This window comes from Rhinopithecus bieti, unplaced genomic scaffold, assembly GCF_001698545.2.
Source record: "Rhinopithecus bieti isolate Rb0 unplaced genomic scaffold, ASM169854v2 scaffold_23236, whole genome shotgun sequence".
Classification (NCBI taxonomy): domain Eukaryota; kingdom Metazoa; phylum Chordata; class Mammalia; order Primates; family Cercopithecidae; genus Rhinopithecus; species Rhinopithecus bieti.
In genome coordinates this window covers 1,086,075-1,096,990 of record NW_016811820.1, presented here as the reverse complement: position 1 = coordinate 1,096,990, position 10,916 = coordinate 1,086,075, and the positions used below count along the sequence as shown (strand labels likewise).

Below are 10,916 nucleotides of genomic sequence, written 5' to 3'. Positions count from 1 at the left end.
GTCAAGGTCAGGATTGTTTTCCCCTTTGGAAGCTCTTATTAAAGTTCAGCATGGTGTTGGCATGGGAACAAGTTAGAGATCAGAATTCTTTTCTCCTTTGGAAGCCCTTGTGGTTCAACATGGTGTTGGCATGGGAAAGAGTTCAAGGTCAGGATTCTTTTCCCCTTTGGAAGCCCTTGTGGTTCAACATGGTGTTGGCATGGAGAAGAGTTCAAGGTCACAATTCTCTGCCTCTTTGGAAGCCCTTGAGTTTCAGCATGGTGTTGGCATGGGAAAGAGTTCAAGGTCAGGATTCTTTTCCCCTTTGGAAGCCCTTGAAGTTCAGCATAGTGTTGGCATGGGGAAGAGTTCAAAGTTGTAAGTTCACAGGGTCAGGACTAGGTATCTATCCACCAAAGCACAGTCCACGATCTGAATACAGAGTCATGGATAATATTAAAGGTGGCTCCCAGAAAAAGAAAGAAAAAAAAAAAAGCTAAGAAGACACGGAGAGGTCACTAAGAACTGTAATCCAGGGAGGGGGCCAAGCCTTGAGAAATAGGGGCTACTGTGGATATCCCATGACAGGAATATATGATTGTTCTTGGGAGGGTCAATTGGTTCTTCCTGTGGGGTTCCTTCTTGCCTGAGGCCATTCTTATTGGGTAAGTATAACTTAGCATCTGATACCTCTAGGGAGGTCCTTGTGATGATTATGCAGTGAGAAGTTTCTGAAAGGAGAAGTTGGACTGCCGATGGTAGCAACCTCAGGAACCTTAAGTTGTGTTTCAGTAACTCCCCGCAGGAAGGGTCATTTTCACTGCCCACTGGGCACCATTCTTGATTCATATTCATCTGTCATCTGTGCACACCTCATAATGGAAAACATTAGTAACTCCACAGGTTAGGTATCAAGGTGTCAGTGACTGTGGGTGGAGGTCCTGAATGGTGTGCAGGTAATTAAACTCTTGTTCTTCAGCCCTCTATCAGTCCATTTTGTGTTGCTATAAAGGAATACCTGAGACTGGGTAATTCATAAAGAAGAGAGGTTTATTTGGCTCACAGTTCTGCAGGCTGTGCGAGAAGCACAGTGCCAGCATCTGCTTCTGGTGAGGACCTCGGGAAGCTTTCAATCATGGTAGAAGGAGCAGAGCTGATATGTCACATGGTGAGAGAGGGAGCAGGAGAGAGAAGAAGAGAGATGCCAGGTTCTTTTAAACAACTAGGTCTTGTGTGAACTAATAGAACAAGAACTCACTCGTTACTGCAGGGAGGGCACCAAGCCATTCATGAGGGATCCACCCCCATGACCCAAACACCTGCCACTTAGCCCCACTTCCAACATTAGAATCAAATTTCAATATGAGATTTGGAGGGGACAAATATCAAAACTATATCAAGCTCCAAAACTATCCTGTACTCTATTTTGCTGTGTTGAGGCTGGGACTCAGCCACATCACATTTCTTTGTCAGCTGGTTCCAAGTTAGGCTCTGCCAGCACAGGGCAATGCAGGGAGGTTGGAAATCTGCAGGAGGAAGGATGATGACTGTTTACTCTTCCTTGTTTTCCTGTTGTGCTTGTTAATGTCATGTCTTTCTTCCTTTTTTGACCCTCCAGTAGAAACTGGAGGAGTCCTCCTGAAAGTTGGCATCAATACATGAACCCTAAGAGACAGCATTTGTGCCCATTGGGAATATAGAACTGGACACTTGGATGTCTGCAGTACTTCTTCCAACGCGGTGCTGTCTCTACCATTCCTGGATCTCAAACTCTTTCATATGGACCATGAATACTGGATAGTATTCATGGTATCATGAATACCAGGATGCTGAGGTCAACTGGCACTTTTCAGGGGTCCTTGGCAGTGCTAGTGGCATAAATCTGATAAAGTTCTCTACCCCAGTCCTTCCCTTGTTGGTAAGTGGCACCACCATCGCCTAGGTATAAAAGGCAGTAACTTGGAGGTTAATCTTAACTCTTCTCTTTTCTATTGTTCCATCTGAAATCCATCATTAAGCAGTTCTCTTTTTCAGAGAGAGAGAGAGAGAGAGAGAGAGAGAGAGAGAGAGAGAGAGAGAGACGGGGTCTTATTATGTTGCCCAGGCTGGTCTCGAACTTCTGAGCTCAAGTGATCCTCTTGCCTCAGCCTCCCAAAGTGCTGGGATTACAGGCATGAGCCACCATGCCCGACCCATCAAGCAACTCTAACATAACCAAATAACTGTGTTCATGCCTGTACACTAATAGCCATTCCTATCACTGTCATTCTGCTATAAATTACTGGGAAGCTTTTCCTGAGCTTCCCACATTGAACAGATCACTTTTTCTCTTGGGTCTCCAGAGTTTCTTGTACTCAGCCTCCATCTAAGCATTTGTTGTTTCCAGTTTTGACTTTGCAGTTGTGCTTCTGGGTCCCATCCCTGATTCTGTCCATATGACGAAAGGGAAAACATTGCTATCTATGTCTCTTTGTGACTTGCATTCTGCTCATAGCATAATCTTATTTTGCTAATTCCTCCGGGTCCTGACTGATGATTGGCACATGGAAAGTGCTAGGTCAGTGTCTGAGAGATTCAATGCAATGAAGGGGAAGTTGGCTTGTTCTGATGTTGAGTGGTTCAGAAGGGCAGGGGAGGGACGGTTCTCTCTGAGCTTCTGCGGGCTGAAGGGGAAGAGAGGCAGGGCTCGCTGCTTCTTAGATGAGGATGTATTAACGCCTCCTCTTAGGTGATTAATCTTACCCAAGTTTTGTTATGAGCCTTGATTAATGACCTACTGGTCTTGAGTAGCTTTAGAGGAATGTGGTCAAGGAGCCCCTTAGAGCTCCCGTAGTGCCCGATCTTTCTATACCCAGTAGCTCCCTAATTATTTTGAGCCCTTGAAAGACCTCAGATTACAGAAACATTCTCATTCTTCTTAGGCCTCAGCTATGTTCTTGAATTCTTTAATTTTGAACTGCAGTTTGCATTGATGATAAGTAAACCATCATCTTTCTTAGCAAGAAGTAGGACAAGAAGGCCGGGTGCGGTGGCTCACGCCTGTAATCCCAGGACTTTGGGAGGCCAAGGCGGGCAGATCACGAGGTCAGGAGTTCGAGACCAGCCTGGCCAATATGGCGAAACCCTGTCTCCACTGGAAAAAAAAAAAAATTAGCTCGGCATGATGGCATGTGCCTGTAGTCCCAGCCACTTGGGAGGCTGAGACAGGAGAATCACTGGAACCCAGGAGGCAGAGGTTGCTGTGAGCCAAGATCACACCACTGCACTCCAACCTGGGCAACAGAGCAAGACTCTGTCTCAAAATAAAAATAAAAAAAAAAAAAAAAAAAAAAGAAAGAAAGAAAAAAGAAGTAGTACAAGAAAAAGAAAGCCCAGATATCATCCAAGGTTAACTTTCCCTTTGAAGAATGCCTTGTCCCATTCAGCTAAGAAAGAATCCCAATGACTAGTATTACGTCTCCTTTTAGGTACTGGAAACTGGAGAACTTCCATTGGCAGAGGACAACAATTTGCAGTTGCTCACTATTTTAGAAGTCACCTCTAAGAACTTGGTGACTGCCAACAAGTACCTGCTGTTCCTTAGCAGACTGAAAGTCGAGCTTCACTTTGTGGCTGCCAATGGGAGGGACAGACAAAAAGACAGACAAAAGGAGGGACTGAGAAACAAAGCATGCTTTCTCCCCTCCAAATAGAGGTTTTCTTCCCTGTTTGGCAAGGAATTGGGAGGTAAAGTGGCTGAGGCTATGATGACTGAGATAGCCCTGGATACATGTTTGTCATTGCTGTTATTCATTCATAACTTTGGAATCATTCCAACTACTGACTCCAGAAAGTTGGCTGGAACGTTTTCCCACTACAGATTTAATCAGGAGATTCTGTTTTTCTCACAGCCAGTCTCATAAGGACTCAAGTGCCTGATCCCCAGTTGCCCTCATAAAATCAATGCACTTTCCAGGAGATGTGATGCATTGCAAGACATGGTGGTTTCTCCAGCGGGAATGACAAACCGAACTCCTAAGGCTTGTGGCTCTTGTTCCAGTAATACACATCTCATTTCTCCAGAGGATCACTCAAAGTACGTCGGGCTGATTGCATAAGGAAGCATAAAATTTCAGAGCCAGGGCAATGTTCATCTAGTCCCTTTGCTTCATAAAAAGAGGAGATACGGTAGGTGAAAAGGCTAAATGCCTTGGCTAATACCATACTATTTGGTGATGACATTTCCAACACCGCACAGCTTAACTTTTTACCATCAACAGAAGATCCCGCTCTCTGAGGTGAGAATGTGTGATTGGGTTTAGAAATTAAGGGAAAAGTACTGAAAACGATAGTTTTTTGTTTGTTTGTTGATTGATTGATTGATTTTTAAGACACAGTCTCACTCTCACCCAGGCTGGACTGTAGCAGCACAATCTCAGCTCACTGCAGCCTCTACCACCCAAAATCCAGCGATCCTCTTGCCTCAGTCTCCCAAGTAGCTGAGACTACAGGCGTGTGCCACCACACCTGGCCAATATTTGTATTTTTGGTAGAGACCGGGTTTCACCATGTGGCTCAGGCTGGTCTCGAACCTCTGGACTCATGCAATCCTCCTGCCTTGACCTCTCAAAGTGCTGGGACTACAATCATGAGCCACTGTGCCTGACCAAAAATGATGGTTTTTAAATTATTCTAAATAAGCAAAACATAGAGCCCAGAATGATCTCACACTTTAATAACATGCACTGTTTCTTCTTCTTACAAAAACATATTTCCATTGTTAGAGATTTGGGAAATGCAGAAAAAGTTTAAGGAAGAAATTAAATGTCCTGTGGAATTTTAGCATTGAGATATAAACACAAGACCTTAATGTGTTTCCTTCTAGGCCCAATCTCTAACATTTTTTAAGGGGCAATATCATTTCACAGAGGGGCTCGGTGAGCCCTACAAGGCTAAGGATACACAGAGAGTCAATTGTGAGATGGAGTCTGGGCATGGTGGCTCACGCTTATTATCCCAGCACTTTGGGAGGCCGAGGCAGGTGGATGACTTGAGGTCAGGAGTTCTAGACCAGGTGGCCAAAATGGTGAAACCCTGTCTCCTCTAAAAATACAAAAAAAAAACCCCAAAAACCAAAAATTAGCTGGGTGTGGTGGGGCACACCTGTAATCCCTCCGGAGGCTGAGGCAGAAGAATTGCTTGAACCTAGGAGATGGAGGTTGCAGTGAGCCAAGATCATGCCACTGCACTCCAGCCTGGGCAACAGAGTGAGACTCCGTCTCAAGAAACAACAAAACAAAACAAAACAAAACAAACAAACACGTGAGAATGAGACGATTATAGGTCGTGAATCCATAGGGGTCTGCAGTAACCTTGATTCTTGCCTCCAGAGAAGGAAGAATTTGGCAGAGAAGGCATAGGCACAGAAGAAGAGACCAAAGCAAGTCTTAGAGCAGGAGTGAGAGTTTATTAAAAAGCTATAGAGCAGGGCTGGGCACGGTGGCTCACGCCTATAATCCCAGCACTTTGGGAGGCCAAGGTGGGCGGATCACGAGGGCAGATCACGAGGTCAGGAGATCAAGACTATCCTGGCTAACATGGCGAAACCCTGTCTCTAAAAATACAAAAATTAGCTGGGCGTGGTGGCGAGCGCTTGTAGTCCCAGCTACTCGGGAGGCTAAGAAAGGAGAACGGCCTGAACCTGGGAGGCGGAGCTTGCAGTGAGCCGAGATTGCACCATTGCACTCCAGACTGGGCGACGGAGCGAGACTCCATCTCTTAAAAAAGAAAAAAAGCTATAGAGCAGGAATGAAAGGCAATGAAAGGAAGGAAAGTACACTTGGAAGAGGGCCAAGTGGACAGCTTAAAAGATCAAGTGCCCTGTTTGACCTCTGACTTAGGGTTTTATGCATTGGCATACTTCCAGAGTCTCGCGTCCCTTCTCCCATGATTCTTCCCTTGGGGTGGGCTGTCCGCAGGCACAGTGGCCTGTTAGCGCTTGGGAAGTGAGCACGCGCAGTGTGTTTACTGGAGTTGTACGCATGCTCACTGGAGGCGTTCTGCCCTTTCCAGCCGAATGTTCCTAGAAGGTCATAAACCAGGTAAACTCCGCTATGTTGCTTCTTAATATGCATGAATGAGCCCACTCGCCCAGCTCCTGAGATGTTATCAGGAAGCTGCTAGTCACCAGTTTCAGGTGTTTCTATCTGTTGGGAGACTGCCTTTCCCTGGCGCCAGCTGCAAACAATTATTATTTTAGAGAGCCTGTTAACAACTGCCTGACCATCACCTGATGGCTGCCTCACATTCCTGGTGGGGTTGCGAAAGCTCTCTCCTGCCCTGCTTATGCCTGACTAGCCACCCACTGTAACAGAGACTATAAATCAGGAACACTGAACCCCTGGCCAGTGCTTCTTCTGGTCTCCCATGCTGCCTGAAAGTTCATGAAGACTCTGTCCCCAAAGAAGAGAGGCTATAGAATCTATCGGGTGGATCTGGAACAGCGGTGACAACAAACAGGACCACATAACCTTTTGAAGCTGTTAGACTTGCAGAGTGATGGAGCTTTGCAAACCGGACCTCCTCTGCCTCATTTACTCAATAAATATTGACTGAGCACCTATGCAATTCCAGGCCTTGTGCCAGGCCCTGGGACTAGCAAGACAAGCAAACCAGACATGACTTCTACACTAATAATGCTTAACACTGAAGGAAGCAAGTTGTGCAGAGCTTATATGGAAGTGTGTGTGTGTGTGATACCAGATTCTTCTAGCACGTTCTCTTCCCTTTTTTGTGTGACCTACCATTTTCCTGTGCACCTGGGAGAACACAGCAGGTGCAGACTCCGTTGTGAAGGAGCCAGCTGGAGCATTTGTATGCACACTCTGGCTTTTTCCCTCCCATCCCTGGCTATGAGAAAGTGGAGCAACTATGAGAAGCTTTAAACTCAAAAGATTCTGTGTGATAATGGTCTAGGTCAACCTTTTTGTTTTGCAGGTAAGGAAACCAAGGCTCATAGACTAACCGCTAAGCAACTTATCCAGAGAGTTTGCAGTAATGACAGAAAGAGAATTTGATGCCTTTTGATTTTCTTACAATTCTTCTAATCAGGAGAAGCAAATACATTTTGATGTGCCCATTAGTTAAAGAGGTCAGTGAGACATGTCTCTGAATAATAACAGTTAGCATTTATTGGGGACTTTCTATGTGCCAGACACTGTTCTTAGTGTCCTCTATTAAATAACTCTTTTCTACCCACGATATGAGATGAGTACACTATCATCCTTATTTTGCAGATCAAGTGCACGGTATACAGAGGGTTAAGTAACTCATCCAAAGTGACACAGGTTATGAACGGTGAGTCAGAGGCTGAACCTGGGGACCTTTGGTCTTAACCATCACATTGAGCTCCCTTGCTCACTGTGAATGATTGGCAGTGGAGAGCAGGCTTAGACCACAGCATCTCAATCATATGGGCTCCAGTTCCAGAGGAGTTGCTCACACCACATCTTTTCACAGTTCCTCTCCCTGTTCCTTTAGCTAGCAGGCTGGAGGCAGACAGCCAAGTGGGCTGAGAGTGACTCTCACCTTACCTGGGTACAGTTACCTGTCTGTACTATCGGAGGTTGGCTCTATAGGACTTACATCATTTTCTTTTCTTTCCTTTTCCCTCCCTCCCTCCCTTCCTTCCTTTCTTTCTCTTTCTCTTTTTGAGACAGAGTCTTCCTCTGTTGCTCAGGCTGGAGTGCAGTCACGCCATCTCGGCTCACTGCAGCCTTTGCCTCCTGGGTTCAAGTGATTCTCCTGCCTCATCCTCCCGAGTAGCTGGAACTATAGGTCTGTGCCACCATGCCTGACTAGTTTTTGTATTTTTAGTAGAGATGGGGTTTCACCATGTTGGCCAGGCTGGTCTGGAGCTCCTGACCTCAAGTGATCTGCCCACCTCGGCCTCCCAAAGTGCTGGGATTACAGGCATGAGCCACCGTGCCTGCCTGAATTCTGTCATTTTCTTCCTGGGTGAGTGAATTTCAACTAAGTGCCTTCTCTCTGTGAATTTCTCTTTGTTTTCCCCAGGAGCTGTAGCTGCAAGCAGCACATCTCTGAGAACTTGGCACTTAGTGGTATCAGCAAGGCAAAGCCCTTGGGACCATTTGGCTCACACCTGCAGCTGTCACACTCTATCCTCAGCTTTTAGGAAAAGGAGTTTGAAGGGCATTTCAGCACGTAGCCCTGCCTGTGGGCCCGACACAGGTCTGGAGGGGAAGTTCTTGGTAGAGTTTACCTCTGTAAAGTATTGTACTTAGTGAGCTTGGCCTTGGGGTGCAAGGAAAGGTTTTCGGACTATTATGATAGTAGAAAGTATTTTTAGTATCCCCTATTTCCACCGTTTCTGTTTCCACTTGCCTGTGTATCAGGAATTGCATCGAATGGAGCCAACAGAGACTGGAAGTTACAATTGCTTAATGACAAAGCAATGTATTCATTTATTTTTCTAAAGAAATAGAAGCATGGAGGTAGTAGTTCTGGGCTGGCCTGAAGCTTGTTCTGTTTTCTTTTCCTACCATCCTTCCTGCATGGTTCCCATCTTCAAGGTGCCCCTGATCTCTGGCCAACCCTCAGCCTGAGCTAGCGTACACTCCTGAGAACAGGCTGGCTTCAGGGTGAAATATTCTTGGATCTGTTATCTGATTATGTTACCCTTTCATCGCACTTCCCCACTCCTAACTTTTCTCTAGCTTTGCTTATCTTTCTCTGTAAAAGGAGACACTTTTGCCTAATCCTTATTTATTTATTTTCAAGAGAGTCTTACTCTGTTGCACAGGCTGGAGTGCAGTGGTGCGATCTCGGCTCACCGCAACCTCTGCCACCCGGGTTCAAGTGATTCTCCTGTTTCAGTCTCCCGAGTAGCTGGGATTATACGCACCCGGCACCATGCCTGGCTAATTTTTGTATTTTTAGTAGAGACAGGGTTTCACCATGCTGACCAGACAGGTCTTGAACTGCTGACCTCAGGTGATCCACCCACCTAGGATTATAGGCATGAGCCACTGCGCCCGGCCTTAACAATTTTTATAAGTATTTAGTAGGTGTATATGTTGATAGGGTACATGAAGTATTTTGATACTGACATACAATGCATAATAATCATACTAGGGTAAATGGGGTATCCATCACTTCAAGTGTTTATAATTGGTTATAAACAAACCAATTATACTCTTTTAGTTATTTGAAGGTGTAGAAAAAATTATTGTAGACTGTAGTCACCCAGTTGTGCTGTCAAATAGTAGGTCTTATTCATTTTATTTAATGATATTTTTATACCCATTAACCACCCTCAAACCCCTTCAACACACTGCCCCCACCACTACCCTTCCCAGCCCCTGCTAACCCTCCTTCTACTCTCTTTCCATGAGTTCAATTGTTTTAATTTTTAGCTCTCACAAATAAGTGAGAACATGCAAAGTTTGTCTTTTCGTGCCTGGCTTATTTCACTTAACGTAATGACCTCCAGTTCATCCATGTTGTTGCAAATAACAGGATCTCATTCTTTTTAACAGCTGAATAGTACTCCACTGTGTATATGTACCACATTTTCTTTATTCATTCATCTGTTGATGGACATTTAGGTTGCTTCCACATCTTGGCTATTGTCAATAATGCTGCAATAAACAAAAGAGTGTAGATATCTCTTCCATGTACTGATTTCTTTTCTTTAGGGTGTATACCGGGCAGTGGGATTGCTGGATCATATGGTAGATCGGTTTTTAGATTTGAGGAACCTCCAAACCGTTCTCCATAGTGGTTGTACTAATTTACACTCTCATGAGAAGTGTGCAAGTGTTCCCTTTCCTTCACATCCTGGCCAGCATTTGTTATTGCCTGTAGCCTAACTCTGGAGCTGTGTGGATTTTATGGTCAGAGCGTTCTTCCTGTTGCAATAGTCCCCCTAATCCTATTGCGATTGTCCTCCTCCTCCTCCTCCTGCCCCTATTGCAAGAGTCTCTTTCCTACCTTCCTCCCCAACACGCTGTGCAATAATCCTTTTGAACCAAAGTCTCTTCTTGCTAAGTCCAGATTTCTTTTTTCCTTGACAGCCCCTAAGTCCTGGGGGCACTGGGTAGACACCTGAGGACCTCAGTAAACAAGAAGGCTGGATGCAGATTTTCTCCTTGACACTATGGCCAAGTAAAGCTGAGTCACTGCTCTCCCATGCTGATGATGCTCTCCTGTGAATCTTCTCTCTCTTAAGGACCCCAGGAATCATGAAGGCAGGTAGGCATAAGGACCCTGAATAGCCTCTGTAGTTATAAATAGCAATAACCACAGGGCCAAAAGTGCCACAGAGCTGCCGTTGCCTGGGATAAAAGGGTTTCTTATCAAAATGATGGGGAAACCTTGGGTTAAGCAAAATCAAACAGGTTTGTTTCCTGCCGGATTTTTCAGGGATGCTTTGTGAAACCCTCAAGAATAGGATATAGGACACATGGCTTCCCCAAATGATTTGACCACAGAACACATTTATTTGTCAAACACCTGGAAGTATCACGTGGAACAGTTTGGGAAATGCAGTTCTAAAGCTTTTTCTATCTCCTTCTGCAATTGCTTAATGCACTGTGTGGATGACAAGGTCTGCCTTGAGGGCAGAGGAGATGGAGGCTTCGGGGCTGGTGGCCAAGACTGGAAGGTAGCATCAGACACATTGAGTGTCAGGTGTTCTCTCTCTTTAAGTGGCAAGTGTGCTAAGTAGCCTCTTCCCTTGAGGAAACACAGTGAAGGGGTCAGATGCTGACCCAACCGGAAGATGCTGTGTTTAAGACACATTTGATTTACATCAGCTTCCTCTGTGACCTTGGCTTTCCAGTTTGCAAGTCATGTCACCAGGGTATCTGACTAAATGCGCGGTTGTGAATTTTTCATGGCAAGGCATGTATTTGTGCTATCGGCCTCCTGGGCAAGGA

General features: G+C 45.4%; 1 long non-coding RNA gene across 1 annotated transcript; it reads left to right on the top strand.

Annotated features, from left to right (window-relative positions):
* The first annotated feature begins 908 nt into the window (after window positions 1–908).
* Window positions 909–10,215, top strand: LOC108544182 (uncharacterized). The gene is made up of 3 exons (XR_001889761.1): window positions 909–935; window positions 3,870–4,146; window positions 10,053–10,215. It is a non-coding gene; the product is annotated as an uncharacterized LOC108544182 (long non-coding RNA).
* Window positions 10,216–10,916: the final 701 nt, after the last annotated feature.